Raw genomic sequence first — 14,405 nt, 5'->3', positions numbered from 1 at the left:
CTCGTTGATTCAGAAAAGCATGCAGTGAATGCATTACGCTGCCCCAATAAACTCACACTGGCGCGTCTGAATAAACCGGTGACCAAGAACGCTCTCCTCATTATGCCGTCACAAACCCAGGCAGCCTTACCAACAGAACTCACAGGCAATATAAGCAGGACAGAGCCAGATTCTGCTCAGTTCTTCTCGGACCTCATGAGCGACAGGTAGGCAAATATCCTCAGATAGCGCAATTATTATCCGATTGAATAGTTTTTGATATTTCACTATCCTCTAAGTTATAATATCAGGTATCATGTTCTGTTGTGTGTGTGTGTGTGTGTGTGTGTGTGTGTGTGTGTGTGTGTGTGTGTGCGCGTGCGCGTGTGTGTGTGTGTGTGTGTGCGCGCCTGAAGGTTGTCGAAATGTAGAGCTCTCGTCGCAGCTCTCTGGTGCTCCCTGCTGGCAGTCTCACTATACTGTCCGCGTGTTTCACAAAAAGATTTTGGAGAGACGTTGTCAGTGTCTGTATGTTGCTTCAATTCTCCCAAACAGTTGGCGGTAAAGATCCGGCCACGGTAAACAATTGCAGGCAAAAAGCTCGAGATGAAAAGAAAAAGCTTACAGCACCTGGTATTCCCAGGCGGTCTCCCATCCAAGTACTAACCAGGCCCGACCCTGCTTAGCTTCCGAGATCAGACGAGATCGGGCGTGTTCAGGGTGGTATGGCCGTAAGCAATTCTACCCGTCGCCAAACACGCTTTTATACGCAGGAGCACATTAGGAGTGGGCCAGGGGTCGCACTTGTACAGAAACAATGATTAGTTATACCACAATGAATAGATGAATGAAGGAATACGTTATTCCAGACTCAAAGCTCCGTATAAAAACGCAATGCAATACACTGCGTATGCGTTTGTGTAAACGTTTGAAGAAACGTAGCGCTCCAACACCTGGGGTGCGATTGCAGGCATTCGTAGCTGTTTTTTCTTTAGAACAACATAATCAGGGGAGAGCGCGAACGCAGTCCCCCACTACCAGAAATTATGCAATCGAGATTCCCACATTTGGGGAATTCGCACGGGTCAGCAACAGCCTCAGTGCAATGGCTGAGCCTCGCTATGGGTGAACCACCTTCTTGATCATGGTATCTCCCTTGCCAGGTAAGTATGAGTTGTGAGCGTTCAGGGTGGCTACACGTTGCCCACGCGTGCTCCCGTGGGGGACGGTTGCAAAGCATTCTGCAAAGGGACGAGATACACTGGAACACAAAGTGTTGGCAACATTCCTGCACGTCTAGACTGTATAGACACTGTAGACCACCGATCACACGTTTTTAACTTGCATCTGAAATCAGCGTGGGTGGAAGCAAAACGACAGCAAACCTGGAGATCAGAGTTATTTGAACACTACAATGTATTATTGTTTATATAAATATATACATAGCCTATAACAGAATCCCGTTGGAATAAATGTTCATGGTGCGTTTTCATACGCACGTTTAAACTGTAAATGATCCATGTCACTTTGTTGTCTCAAACGCGGACGGGTGTAGCATCAGCAGGAGATGCCTTTTGATTTGAACAGTCATAGGAGGGTGCACCGGTCCTGGAGGTACTGCAATACCAGGTCGATGCGTGGAGTGGACGGAGCAAGCCCCTTTTCCATCTCCAAGTTCCAAAAATCAATTTAATATATGGTCCCCGGGTAGGGGACGTATCAGATATTAAACTGATAAGAACAGATACTACACTTGATCTTAGCCAAAAGGCCGAGAAGCGATACCCACACATGGTCAGGCCTAGAGGCCACCTTCCCAGACACGACGCTCTGCTTGGCGGTTTAACAGCGAGAACAGCCTCAGCCTATACAAATTCAAAAGGACCACTAGGCGTCCACCACACATAGCGTGTTGTCAAGACTATATTTATCCTGAAAAACGAGTTTATTTATCATTTGTGCTAACGCAGCTTCTCTTGGGATTATCTGGTTCATTCAGAAAAATACAGCATCGTTTTTATTTGCCATCAAAACGTATCCCATAATTCTGAGATACTTAACTCGTTGATTCAGAAAAGCATGCAGTGAATGCATTACGCTGCCCCAATAAACTCACACTGGCGCGTCTGAATAAACCGGTGACCAAGAACGCTCTCCTCATTATGCCGTCACAAACCCAGGCAGCCTTACCAACAGAACTCACAGGCAATATAAGCAGGACAGAGCCAGATTCTGCTCAGTTCTTCTCGGACCTCATGAGCGACAGGTAGGCAAATATCCTCAGATAGCGCAATTATTATCCGATTGAATAGTTTTTGATATTTCACTATCCTCTAAGTTATAATATCAGGTATCATGTTCTGTTGTGTGTGTGTGTGTGTGTGTGTGTGTGTGTGTGTGTGTGTGTGTGTGTGTGTGTGCGCGTGCGCGTGTTTGTGTGTGTGTGTGTGCGCGTGCGCGTGTGTGTGTGTGTGTGTGCGCGCCTGAAGGTTGTCGAAATGTAGAGCTCTCGTCGCAGCTCTCTGGTGCTCCCTGCTGGCAGTCTCACTATACTGTCCGCGTGTTTCACAAAAAGATTTTGGAGAGACGTTGTCAGTGTCTGTATGTTGCTTCAATTCTCCCAAACAGTTGGCGGTAAAGATCCGGCCACGGTAAACAATTGCAGGCAAAAAGCTCGAGATGAAAAGAAAAAGCTTACAGCACCTGGTATTCCCAGGCGGTCTCCCATCCAAGTACTAACCAGGCCCGACCCTGCTTAGCTTCCGAGATCAGACGAGATCGGGCGTGTTCAGGGTGGTATGGCCGTAAGCAATTCTACCCGTCGCCAAACACGCTTTTATGCGCAGGAGCACATTAGGAGTGGGCCAGGGGTCGCACTTGTACAGAAACAATGATTAGTTATACCACAATGAATAGATGTATGAAGGAATACGTTATTCCAGACTCAAAGCTCCGTATAAAAACGCAAGGCAATGCACTGCGTATGCGTTTGTGTAAACGTTTGAAGAAACGTAGCGCTCCAACACCTGGGGTGCGATGCAGGCATTCGTAGCTGTTTTTTCTTTAGAACAACATAATCAGGGGAGAGCGCGAACGCAGTCCCCCACTACCAGAAATTATGCAATCAAGATTCCCACATTTGGGGAATTCGCACGGGTCAGCAACAGCCTCAGTGCAATGGCTGAGCCTCGCTATGGGTGAACCACCTTCTTGATCATGGTATCTCCCTTGCCAGGTAAGTATGAGTTGTGAGCGTTCAGGGTGGCTACACGTTGCCCACGCGTGCTCCCGTGGGGGACGGTTGCAAAGCATTCAGCAAAGGGACGAGATACACTGGAACACAAAGTGTTGGCAACATTCCTGCACGTCTAGACTGTATAGACGCTGTAGACCACCGATCACACGTTTTTAACTTGCATCTGAAATCAGCGTGGGTGGAAGCAAAACGACAGCAAACCTGGAGATCAGAGTTATTTGAACACTACAATGTATTATTGTTTATATAAATATATACATAGCCTATAACAGAATCCCGTTGGAATAAATGTTCATGGTGCGTTTTCATACGCACGTTTAAACTGTAAATGATCCATGTCACTTTGTTGTCTCAAACGCGGACGGGTGTAGCATCAGCAGGAGATGCCTTTTGATTTGAACAGTCATAGGAGGGTGCACCGGTCCTGGAGGTACTGCAATACCAGGTCGATGCGTGGAGTGGACGGAGCAAGCCCCTTTTCCATCTCCAAGTTCCAAAAATCAATTTAATATATGGTCCCCGGGTAGGGGACGTATCAGATATTAAACTGATAAGAACAGATACTACACTTGATCTTAGCCAAAAGGCCGAGAAGCGATACCCACACATGGTCAGGCCTAGAGGCCACCTTCCCAGACACGACGCTCTGCTTGGCGGTTTAACAGCGAGAACAGCCTCAGCCTATACAAATTCAAAAGGACCACTAGGCGTCCACCACACATAGCGTGTTGTCAAGACTATATTTATCCTGAAAAACGAGTTTATTTATCATTTGTGCTAACGCAGCTTCTCTTGGGATTATCTGGTTCATTCAGAAAAATACAGCATCGTTTTTATTTGCCATCAAAACGTATCCCATAATTCTGAGATACTTAACTCGTTGATTCAGAAAAGCATGCAGTGAATGCATTACGCTGCCCCAATAAACTCACACTGGCGCGTCTGAATAAACCGGTGACCAAGAACGCTCTCCTCATTATGCCGTCACAAACCCAGGCAGCCTTACCAACAGAACTCACAGGCAATATAAGCAGGACAGAGCCAGATTCTGCTCAGTTCTTCTCGGACCTCATGAGCGACAGGTAGGCAAATATCCTCAGATAGCGCAATTATTATCCGATTGAATAGTTTTTGATATTTCACTATCCTCTAAGTTATAATATCAGGTATCATGTTCTGTTGTGTGTGTGTGTGTGTGTGTGTGTGTGTGTGTGTGTGTGTGTGTGTGTGCGCGTGCGCGTGTGTGTGTGTGTGTGTGTGCGCGCCTGAAGGTTGTCGAAATGTAGAGCTCTCGTCGCAGCTCTCTGGTGCTCCCTGCTGGCAGTCTCACTATACTGTCCGCGTGTTTCACAAAAAGATTTTGGAGAGACGTTGTCAGTGTCTGTATGTTGCTTCAATTCTCCCAAACAGTTGGCGGTAAAGATCCGGCCACGGTAAACAATTGCAGGCAAAAAGCTCGAGATGAAAAGAAAAAGCTTACAGCACCTGGTATTCCCAGGCGGTCTCCCATCCAAGTACTAACCAGGCCCGACCCTGCTTAGCTTCCGAGATCAGACGAGATCGGGCGTGTTCAGGGTGGTATGGCCGTAAGCAATTCTACCCGTCGCCAAACACGCTTTTATACGCAGGAGCACATTAGGAGTGGGCCAGGGGTCGCACTTGTACAGAAACAATGATTAGTTATACCACAATGAATAGATGAATGAAGGAATACGTTATTCCAGACTCAAAGCTCCGTATAAAAACGCAATGCAATACACTGCGTATGCGTTTGTGTAAACGTTTGAAGAAACGTAGCGCTCCAACACCTGGGGTGCGATTGCAGGCATTCGTAGCTGTTTTTTCTTTAGAACAACATAATCAGGGGAGAGCGCGAACGCAGTCCCCCACTACCAGAAATTATGCAATCGAGATTCCCACATTTGGGGAATTCGCACGGGTCAGCAACAGCCTCAGTGCAATGGCTGAGCCTCGCTATGGGTGAACCACCTTCTTGATCATGGTATCTCCCTTGCCAGGTAAGTATGAGTTGTGAGCGTTCAGGGTGGCTACACGTTGCCCACGCGTGCTCCCGTGGGGGACGGTTGCAAAGCATTCTGCAAAGGGACGAGATACACTGGAACACAAAGTGTTGGCAACATTCCTGCACGTCTAGACTGTATAGACACTGTAGACCACCGATCACACGTTTTTAACTTGCATCTGAAATCAGCGTGGGTGGAAGCAAAACGACAGCAAACCTGGAGATCAGAGTTATTTGAACACTACAATGTATTATTGTTTATATAAATATATACATAGCCTATAACAGAATCCCGTTGGAATAAATGTTCATGGTGCGTTTTCATACGCACGTTTAAACTGTAAATGATCCATGTCACTTTGTTGTCTCAAACGCGGACGGGTGTAGCATCAGCAGGAGATGCCTTTTGATTTGAACAGTCATAGGAGGGTGCACCGGTCCTGGAGGTACTGCAATACCAGGTCGATGCGTGGAGTGGACGGAGCAAGCCCCTTTTCCATCTCCAAGTTCCAAAAATCAATTTAATATATGGTCCCCGGGTAGGGGACGTATCAGATATTAAACTGATAAGAACAGATACTACACTTGATCTTAGCCAAAAGGCCGAGAAGCGATACCCACACATGGTCAGGCCTAGAGGCCACCTTCCCAGACACGACGCTCTGCTTGGCGGTTTAACAGCGAGAACAGCCTCAGCCTATACAAATTCAAAAGGACCACTAGGCGTCCACCACACATAGCGTGTTGTCAAGACTATATTTATCCTGAAAAACGAGTTTATTTATCATTTGTGCTAACGCAGCTTCTCTTGGGATTATCTGGTTCATTCAGAAAAATACAGCATCGTTTTTATTTGCCATCAAAACGTATCCCATAATTCTGAGATACTTAACTCGTTGATTCAGAAAAGCATGCAGTGAATGCATTACGCTGCCCCAATAAACTCACACTGGCGCGTCTGAATAAACCGGTGACCAAGAACGCTCTCCTCATTATGCCGTCACAAACCCAGGCAGCCTTACCAACAGAACTCACAGGCAATATAAGCAGGACAGAGCCAGATTCTGCTCAGTTCTTCTCGGACCTCATGAGCGACAGGTAGGCAAATATCCTCAGATAGCGCAATTATTATCCGATTGAATAGTTTTTGATATTTCACTATCCTCTAAGTTATAATATCAGGTATCATGTTCGTGTGTGTGTGTGTGTGTGTGTGTGTGTGTGTGTGTGTGTGTGTGTGTGTGTGTGTGTGCGCGTGCGCGTGTTTGTGTGTGTGTGTGTGCGCGTGCGCGTGTGTGTGTGTGTGTGTGCGCGCCTGAAGGTTGTCGAAATGTAGAGCTCTCGTCGCAGCTCTCTGGTGCTCCCTGCTGGCAGTCTCACTATACTGTCCGCGTGTTTCACAAAAAGAATTTTGGAGAGACGTTGTCAGTGTCTGTATGTTGCTTCAATTCTCCCAAACAGTTGGCGGTAAAGATCCGGCCACGGTAAACAATTGCAGGCAAAAAGCTCGAGATGAAAAGAAAAAGCTTACAGCACCTGGTATTCCCAGGCGGTCTCCCATCCAAGTACTAACCAGGCCCGACCCTGCTTAGCTTCCGAGATCAGACGAGATCGGGCGTGTTCAGGGTGGTATGGCCGTAAGCAATTCTACCCGTCGCCAAACACGCTTTTATACGCAGGAGCACATTAGGAGTGGGCCAGGGGTCGCACTTGTACAGAAACAATGATTAGTTATACCACAATGAATAGATGAATGAAGGAATACGTTATTCCAGACTCAAAGCTCCGTATAAAAACGCAATGCAATACACTGCGTATGCGTTTGTGTAAACGTTTGAAGAAACGTAGCGCTCCAACACCTGGGGTGCGATTGCAGGCATTCGTAGCTGTTTTTTCTTTAGAACAACATAATCAGGGGAGAGCGCGAACGCAGTCCCCCACTACCAGAAATTATGCAATCGAGATTCCCACATTTGGGGAATTCGCACGGGTCAGCAACAGCCTCAGTGCAATGGCTGAGCCTCGCTATGGGTGAACCACCTTCTTGATCATGGTATCTCCCTTGCCAGGTAAGTATGAGTTTTGAGCGTTCAGGGTGGCTACACGTTGCCCACGCGTGCTCCCGTGGGGGACGGTTGCAAAGCATTCTGCAAAGGGACGAGATACACTGGAACACAAAGTGTTGGCAACATTCCTGCACGTCTAGACTGTATAGACACTGTAGACCACCGATCACACGTTTTTAACTTGCATCTGAAATCAGCGTGGGTGGAAGCAAAACGACAGCAAACCTGGAGATCAGAGTTATTTGAACACTACAATGTATTATTGTTTATATAAATATATACATAGCCTATAACAGAATCCCGTTGGAATAAATGTTCATGGTGCGTTTTCATACGCACGTTTAAACTGTAAATGATCCATGTCACTTTGTTGTCTCAAACGCGGACGGGTGTAGCATCAGCAGGAGATGCCTTTTGATTTGAACAGTCATAGGAGGGTGCACCGGTCCTGGAGGTACTGCAATACCAGGTCGATGCGTGGAGTGGACGGAGCAAGCCCCTTTTCCATCTCCAAGTTCCAAAAATCAATTTAATATATGGTCCCCGGGTAGGGGACGTATCAGATATTAAACTGATAAGAACAGATACTACACTTGATCTTAGCCAAAAGGCCGAGAAGCGATACCCACACATGGTCAGGCCTAGAGGCCACCTTCCCAGACACGACGCTCTGCTTGGCGGTTTAACAGCGAGAACAGCCTCAGCCTATACAAATTCAAAAGGACCACTAGGCGTCCACCACACATAGCGTGTTGTCAAGACTATATTTATCCTGAAAAACGAGTTTATTTATCATTTGTGCTAACGCAGCTTCTCTTGGGATTATCTGGTTCATTCAGAAAAATACAGCATCGTTTTTATTTGCCATCAAAACGTATCCCATAATTCTGAGATACTTAACTCGTTGATTCAGAAAAGCATGCAGTGAATGCATTACGCTGCCCCAATAAACTCACACTGGCGCGTCTGAATAAACCGGTGACCAAGAACGCTCTCCTCATTATGCCGTCACAAACCCAGGCAGCCTTACCAACAGAACTCACAGGCAATATAAGCAGGACAGAGCCAGATTCTGCTCAGTTCTTCTCGGACCTCATGAGCGACAGGTAGGCAAATATCCTCAGATAGCGCAATTATTATCCGATTGAATAGTTTTTGATATTTCACTATCCTCTAAGTTATAATATCAGGTATCATGTTCTGTTGTGTGTGTGTGTGTGTGTGTGTGTGTGTGTGTGTGTGTGTGTGTGTGTGTGTGTGTGCGCGTGCGCGTGTTTGTGTGTGTGTGTGTGCGCGTGCGCGTGTGTGTGTGTGTGTGTGCGCGCCTGAAGGTTGTCGAAATGTAGAGCTCTCGTCGCAGCTCTCTGGTGCTCCCTGCTGGCAGTCTCACTATACTGTCCGCGTGTTTCACAAAAAGATTTTGGAGAGACGTTGTCAGTGTCTGTATGTTGCTTCAATTCTCCCAAACAGTTGGCGGTAAAGATCCGGCCACGGTAAACAATTGCAGGCAAAAAGCTCGAGATGAAAAGAAAAAGCTTACAGCACCTGGTATTCCCAGGCGGTCTCCCATCCAAGTACTAACCAGGCCCGACCCTGCTTAGCTTCCGAGATCAGACGAGATCGGGCGTGTTCAGGGTGGTATGGCCGTAAGCAATTCTACCCGTCGCCAAACACGCTTTTATACGCAGGAGCACATTAGGAGTGGGCCAGGGGTCGCACTTGTACAGAAACAATGATTAGTTATACCACAATGAATAGATGAATGAAGGAATACGTTATTCCAGACTCAAAGCTCCGTATAAAAACGCAATGCAATACACTGCGTATGCGTTTGTGTAAACGTTTGAAGAAACGTAGCGCTCCAACACCTGGGGTGCGATTGCAGGCATTCGTAGCTGTTTTTTCTTTAGAACAACATAATCAGGGGAGAGCGCGAACGCAGTCCCCCACTACCAGAAATTATGCAATCGAGATTCCCACATTTGGGGAATTCGCACGGGTCAGCAACAGCCTCAGTGCAATGGCTGAGCCTCGCTATGGGTGAACCACCTTCTTGATCATGGTATCTCCCTTGCCAGGTAAGTATGAGTTGTGAGCGTTCAGGGTGGCTACACGTTGCCCACGCGTGCTCCCGTGGGGGACGGTTGCAAAGCATTCTGCAAAGGGACGAGATACACTGGAACACAAAGTGTTGGCAACATTCCTGCACGTCTAGACTGTATAGACACTGTAGACCACCGATCACACGTTTTTAACTTGCATCTGAAATCAGCGTGGGTGGAAGCAAAACGACAGCAAACCTGGAGATCAGAGTTATTTGAACACTACAATGTATTATTGTTTATATAAATATATACATAGCCTATAACAGAATCCCGTTGGAATAAATGTTCATGGTGCGTTTTCATACGCACGTTTAAACTGTAAATGATCCATGTCACTTTGTTGTCTCAAACGCGGACGGGTGTAGCATCAGCAGGAGATGCCTTTTGATTTGAACAGTCATAGGAGGGTGCACCGGTCCTGGAGGTACTGCAATACCAGGTCGATGCGTGGAGTGGACGGAGCAAGCCCCTTTTCCATCTCCAAGTTCCAAAAATCAATTTAATATATGGTCCCCGGGTAGGGGACGTATCAGATATTAAACTGATAAGAACAGATACTACACTTGATCTTAGCCAAAAGGCCGAGAAGCGATACCCACACATGGTCAGGCCTAGAGGCCACCTTCCCAGACACGACGCTCTGCTTGGCGGTTTAACAGCGAGAACAGCCTCAGCCTATACAAATTCAAAAGGACCACTAGGCGTCCACCACACATAGCGTGTTGTCAAGACTATATTTATCCTGAAAAACGAGTTTATTTATCATTTGTGCTAACGCAGCTTCTCTTGGGATTATCTGGTTCATTCAGAAAAATACAGCATCGTTTTTATTTGCCATCAAAACGTATCCCATAATTCTGAGATACTTAACTCGTTGATTCAGAAAAGCATGCAGTGAATGCATTACGCTGCCCCAATAAACTCACACTGGCGCGTCTGAATAAACCGGTGACCAAGAACGCTCTCCTCATTATGCCGTCACAAACCCAGGCAGCCTTACCAACAGAACTCACAGGCAATATAAGCAGGACAGAGCCAGATTCTGCTCAGTTCTTCTCGGACCTCATGAGCGACAGGTAGGCAAATATCCTCAGATAGCGCAATTATTATCCGATTGAATAGTTTTTGATATTTCACTATCCTCTAAGTTATAATATCAGGTATCATGTTCTGTTGTGTGTGTGTGTGTGTGTGTGTGTGTGTGTGTGTGTGTGTGTGTGTGTGTGTGTGTGTGTGCGCGTGCGCGTGTGTGTGTGTGTGTGTGTGTGCGCGCCTGAAGGTTGTTGAAATGTAGAGCTCTCGTCGCAGCTCTCTGGTGCTCCCTGCTGGCAGTCTCACTATACTGTCCGCGTGTTTCACAAAAAGATTTTGGAGAGACGTTGTCAGTGTCTGTATGTTGCTTCAATTCTCCCAAACAGTTGGCGGTAAAGATCCGGCCACGGTAAACAATTGCAGGCAAAAAGCTCGAGATGAAAAGAAAAAGCTTACAGCACCTGGTATTCCCAGGCGGTCTCCCATCCAAGTACTAACCAGGCCCGACCCTGCTTAGCTTCCGAGATCAGACGAGATCGGGCGTGTTCAGGGTGGTATGGCCGTAAGCAATTCTACCCGTCGCCAAACACGCTTTTATGCGCAGGAGCACATTAGGAGTGGGCCAGGGGTCGCACTTGTACAGAAACAATGATTAGTTATACCACAATGAATAGATGTATGAAGGAATACGTTATTCCAGACTCAAAGCTCCGTATAAAAACGCAAGGCAATGCACTGCGTATGCGTTTGTGTAAACGTTTGAAGAAACGTAGCGCTCCAACACCTGGGGTGCGATGCAGGCATTCGTAGCTGTTTTTTCTTTAGAACAACATAATCAGGGGAGAGCGCGAACGCAGTCCCCCACTACCAGAAATTATGCAATCAAGATTCCCACATTTGGGGAATTCGCACGGGTCAGCAACAGCCTCAGTGCAATGGCTGAGCCTCGCTATGGGTGAACCACCTTCTTGATCATGGTATCTCCCTTGCCAGGTAAGTATGAGTTGTGAGCGTTCAGGGTGGCTACACGTTGCCCACGCGTGCTCCCGTGGGGGACGGTTGCAAAGCATTCAGCAAAGGGACGAGATACACTGGAACACAAAGTGTTGGCAACATTCCTGCACGTCTAGACTGTATAGACGCTGTAGACCACCGATCACACGTTTTTAACTTGCATCTGAAATCAGCGTGGGTGGAAGCAAAACGACAGCAAACCTGGAGATCAGAGTTATTTGAACACTACAATGTATTATTGTTTATATAAATATATACATAGCCTATAACAGAATCCCGTTGGAATAAATGTTCATGGTGCGTTTTCATACGCACGTTTAAACTGTAAATGATCCATGTCACTTTGTTGTCTCAAACGCGGACGGGTGTAGCATCAGCAGGAAATGCCTTTTGATTTGAACAGTCATAGGAGGGTGCACCGGTCCTGGAGGTACTGCAATACCAGGTCGATGCGTGGAGTGGACGGAGCAAGCCCCTTTTCCATCTCCAAGTTCCAAAAATCAATTTAATATATGGTCCCCGGGTAGGGGACGTATCAGATATTAAACTGATAAGAACAGATACTACACTTGATCTTAGCCAAAAGGCCGAGAAGCGATACCCACACATGGTCAGGCCTAGAGGCCACCTTCCCAGACACGACGCTCTGCTTGGCGGTTTAACAGCGAGAACAGCCTCAGCCTATACAAATTCAAAAGGACCACTAGGCGTCCACCACACATAGCGTGTTGTCAAGACTATATTTATCCTGAAAAACGAGTTTATTTATCATTTGTGCTAACGCAGCTTCTCTTGGGATTATCTGGTTCATTCAGAAAAATACAGCATCGTTTTTATTTGCCATCAAAACGTATCCCATAATTCTGAGATACTTAACTCGTTGATTCAGAAAAGCATGCAGTGAATGCATTACGCTGCCCCAATAAACTCACACTGGCGCGTCTGAATAAACCGGTGACCAAGAACGCTCTCCTCATTATGCCGTCACAAACCCAGGCAGCCTTACCAACAGAACTCACAGGCAATATAAGCAGGACAGAGCCAGATTCTGCTCAGTTCTTCTCGGACCTCATGAGCGACAGGTAGGCAAATATCCTCAGATAGCGCAATTATTATCCGATTGAATAGTTTTTGATATTTCACTATCCTCTAAGTTATAATATCAGGTATCATGTTCTGTTGTGTGTGTGTGTGTGTGTGTGTGTGTGTGTGTGTGTGTGTGTGTGTGCGCGTGCGCGTGTGTGTGTGTGTGTGTGCGCGCCTGAAGGTTGTCGAAATGTAGAGCTCTCGTCGCAGCTCTCTGGTGCTCCCTGCTGGCAGTCTCACTATACTGTCCGCGTGTTTCACAAAAAGATTTTGGAGAGACGTTGTCAGTGTCTGTATGTTGCTTCAATTCTCCCAAACAGTTGGCGGTAAAGATCCGGCCACGGTAAACAATTGCAGGCAAAAAGCTCGAGATGAAAAGAAAAAGCTTACAGCACCTGGTATTCCCAGGCGGTCTCCCATCCAAGTACTAACCAGGCCCGACCCTGCTTAGCTTCCGAGATCAGACGAGATCGGGCGTGTTCAGGGTGGTATGGCCGTAAGCAATTCTACCCGTCGCCAAACACGCTTTTATACGCAGGAGCACATTAGGAGTGGGCCAGGGGTCGCACTTGTACAGAAACAATGATTAGTTATACCACAATGAATAGATGAATGAAGGAATACGTTATTCCAGACTCAAAGCTCCGTATAAAAACGCAATGCAATACACTGCGTATGCGTTTGTGTAAACGTTTGAAGAAACGTAGCGCTCCAACACCTGGGGTGCGATTGCAGGCATTCGTAGCTGTTTTTTCTTTAGAACAACATAATCAGGGGAGAGCGCGAACGCAGTCCCCCACTACCAGAAATTATGCAATCGAGATTCCCACATTTGGGGAATTCGCACGGGTCAGCAACAGCCTCAGTGCAATGGCTGAGCCTCGCTATGGGTGAACCACCTTCTTGATCATGGTATCTCCCTTGCCAGGTAAGTATGAGTTTTGAGCGTTCAGGGTGGCTACACGTTGCCCACGCGTGCTCCCGTGGGGGACGGTTGCAAAGCATTCTGCAAAGGGACGAGATACACTGGAACACAAAGTGTTGGCAACATTCCTGCACGTCTAGACTGTATAGACACTGTAGACCACCGATCACACGTTTTTAACTTGCATCTGAAATCAGCGTGGGTGGAAGCAAAACGACAGCAAACCTGGAGATCAGAGTTATTTGAACACTACAATGTATTATTGTTTATATAAATATATACATAGCCTATAACAGAATCCCGTTGGAATAAATGTTCATGGTGCGTTTTCATACGCACGTTTAAACTGTAAATGATCCATGTCACTTTGTTGTCTCAAACGCGGACGGGTGTAGCATCAGCAGGAGATGCCTTTTGATTTGAACAGTCATAGGAGGGTGCACCGGTCCTGGAGGTACTGCAATACCAGGTCGATGCGTGGAGTGGACGGAGCAAGCCCCTTTTCCATCTCCAAGTTCCAAAAATCAATTTAATATATGGTCCCCGGGTAGGGGACGTATCAGATATTAAACTGATAAGAACAGATACTACACTTGATCTTAGCCAAAAGGCCGAGAAGCGATACCCACACATGGTCAGGCCTAGAGGCCACCTTCCCAGACACGACGCTCTGCTTGGCGGTTTAACAGCGAGAACAGCCTCAGCCTATACAAATTCAAAAGGACCACTAGGCGTCCACCACACATAGCGTGTTGTCAAGACTATATTTATCCTGAAAAACGAGTTTATTTATCATTTGTGCTAACGCAGCTTCTCTTGGGATTATCTGGTTCATTCAGAAAAATACAGCATCGTTTTTATTTGCCATCAAAACGTATCCCATAATTCTGAGATACTTAACTCGTTGATTCAGAAAAGC

At 46.7% G+C, this 14,405-nt stretch overlaps 21 non-coding genes across 21 annotated transcripts; all 21 read right to left on the bottom strand.

Moving 5' to 3' along the window:
- Positions 1 to 597: 597 nt before the first annotated feature.
- On the bottom strand, positions 598 to 716 carry LOC311370012 (5S ribosomal RNA). The gene has a single exon (XR_014640341.1). It is a non-coding gene; the product is annotated as a 5S ribosomal RNA (ribosomal RNA).
- A 269-nt stretch (positions 717 to 985) lies between these two features.
- Positions 986 to 1,150, bottom strand: LOC311370261 (U1 spliceosomal RNA). The gene has a single exon (XR_014640586.1). It is a non-coding gene; the product is annotated as a U1 spliceosomal RNA (small nuclear RNA).
- Positions 1,151 to 1,571: 421 nt separating this feature from the next.
- Positions 1,572 to 1,762, bottom strand: LOC311370495 (U2 spliceosomal RNA). Its single transcript, XR_014640818.1, has one exon. It is a non-coding gene; the product is annotated as a U2 spliceosomal RNA (small nuclear RNA).
- Positions 1,763 to 2,670: 908 nt separating this feature from the next.
- On the bottom strand, positions 2,671 to 2,789 carry LOC311370011 (5S ribosomal RNA). Its single transcript, XR_014640340.1, has one exon. It is a non-coding gene; the product is annotated as a 5S ribosomal RNA (ribosomal RNA).
- Positions 2,790 to 3,057: 268 nt separating this feature from the next.
- On the bottom strand, positions 3,058 to 3,222 carry LOC311370393 (U1 spliceosomal RNA). Its single transcript, XR_014640717.1, has one exon. It is a non-coding gene; the product is annotated as a U1 spliceosomal RNA (small nuclear RNA).
- Positions 3,223 to 3,643: 421 nt separating this feature from the next.
- LOC311370494 (U2 spliceosomal RNA) lies at positions 3,644 to 3,834 on the bottom strand. The gene has a single exon (XR_014640817.1). It is a non-coding gene; the product is annotated as a U2 spliceosomal RNA (small nuclear RNA).
- An 874-nt stretch (positions 3,835 to 4,708) lies between these two features.
- Positions 4,709 to 4,827, bottom strand: LOC311370010 (5S ribosomal RNA). Its single transcript, XR_014640339.1, has one exon. It is a non-coding gene; the product is annotated as a 5S ribosomal RNA (ribosomal RNA).
- Positions 4,828 to 5,096: 269 nt separating this feature from the next.
- LOC311370260 (U1 spliceosomal RNA) lies at positions 5,097 to 5,261 on the bottom strand. The gene has a single exon (XR_014640585.1). It is a non-coding gene; the product is annotated as a U1 spliceosomal RNA (small nuclear RNA).
- Positions 5,262 to 5,682: 421 nt separating this feature from the next.
- On the bottom strand, positions 5,683 to 5,873 carry LOC311370493 (U2 spliceosomal RNA). The gene has a single exon (XR_014640816.1). It is a non-coding gene; the product is annotated as a U2 spliceosomal RNA (small nuclear RNA).
- Positions 5,874 to 6,782: 909 nt separating this feature from the next.
- LOC311370009 (5S ribosomal RNA) lies at positions 6,783 to 6,901 on the bottom strand. Its single transcript, XR_014640338.1, has one exon. It is a non-coding gene; the product is annotated as a 5S ribosomal RNA (ribosomal RNA).
- Positions 6,902 to 7,170: 269 nt separating this feature from the next.
- LOC311370259 (U1 spliceosomal RNA) lies at positions 7,171 to 7,335 on the bottom strand. The gene has a single exon (XR_014640584.1). It is a non-coding gene; the product is annotated as a U1 spliceosomal RNA (small nuclear RNA).
- A 421-nt stretch (positions 7,336 to 7,756) lies between these two features.
- LOC311370492 (U2 spliceosomal RNA) lies at positions 7,757 to 7,947 on the bottom strand. Its single transcript, XR_014640815.1, has one exon. It is a non-coding gene; the product is annotated as a U2 spliceosomal RNA (small nuclear RNA).
- A 910-nt stretch (positions 7,948 to 8,857) lies between these two features.
- Positions 8,858 to 8,976, bottom strand: LOC311370008 (5S ribosomal RNA). The gene has a single exon (XR_014640337.1). It is a non-coding gene; the product is annotated as a 5S ribosomal RNA (ribosomal RNA).
- A 269-nt stretch (positions 8,977 to 9,245) lies between these two features.
- LOC311370258 (U1 spliceosomal RNA) lies at positions 9,246 to 9,410 on the bottom strand. Its single transcript, XR_014640583.1, has one exon. It is a non-coding gene; the product is annotated as a U1 spliceosomal RNA (small nuclear RNA).
- A 421-nt stretch (positions 9,411 to 9,831) lies between these two features.
- LOC311370491 (U2 spliceosomal RNA) lies at positions 9,832 to 10,022 on the bottom strand. The gene has a single exon (XR_014640814.1). It is a non-coding gene; the product is annotated as a U2 spliceosomal RNA (small nuclear RNA).
- An 888-nt stretch (positions 10,023 to 10,910) lies between these two features.
- On the bottom strand, positions 10,911 to 11,029 carry LOC311370007 (5S ribosomal RNA). Its single transcript, XR_014640336.1, has one exon. It is a non-coding gene; the product is annotated as a 5S ribosomal RNA (ribosomal RNA).
- A 268-nt stretch (positions 11,030 to 11,297) lies between these two features.
- LOC311370392 (U1 spliceosomal RNA) lies at positions 11,298 to 11,462 on the bottom strand. Its single transcript, XR_014640716.1, has one exon. It is a non-coding gene; the product is annotated as a U1 spliceosomal RNA (small nuclear RNA).
- Positions 11,463 to 11,883: 421 nt separating this feature from the next.
- Positions 11,884 to 12,074, bottom strand: LOC311370490 (U2 spliceosomal RNA). The gene has a single exon (XR_014640813.1). It is a non-coding gene; the product is annotated as a U2 spliceosomal RNA (small nuclear RNA).
- Positions 12,075 to 12,944: 870 nt separating this feature from the next.
- LOC311370006 (5S ribosomal RNA) lies at positions 12,945 to 13,063 on the bottom strand. The gene has a single exon (XR_014640335.1). It is a non-coding gene; the product is annotated as a 5S ribosomal RNA (ribosomal RNA).
- Positions 13,064 to 13,332: 269 nt separating this feature from the next.
- LOC311370256 (U1 spliceosomal RNA) lies at positions 13,333 to 13,497 on the bottom strand. Its single transcript, XR_014640581.1, has one exon. It is a non-coding gene; the product is annotated as a U1 spliceosomal RNA (small nuclear RNA).
- A 421-nt stretch (positions 13,498 to 13,918) lies between these two features.
- LOC311370488 (U2 spliceosomal RNA) lies at positions 13,919 to 14,109 on the bottom strand. Its single transcript, XR_014640811.1, has one exon. It is a non-coding gene; the product is annotated as a U2 spliceosomal RNA (small nuclear RNA).
- Positions 14,110 to 14,405: the final 296 nt, after the last annotated feature.

Source organism: Micromesistius poutassou, assembly GCF_964030765.1.
Source record: "Micromesistius poutassou genome assembly, chromosome: 24".
Classification (NCBI taxonomy): Eukaryota; Metazoa; Chordata; class Actinopteri; order Gadiformes; family Gadidae; genus Micromesistius; species Micromesistius poutassou.
This window is presented reverse-complemented; position numbering and strand designations above follow the sequence as displayed.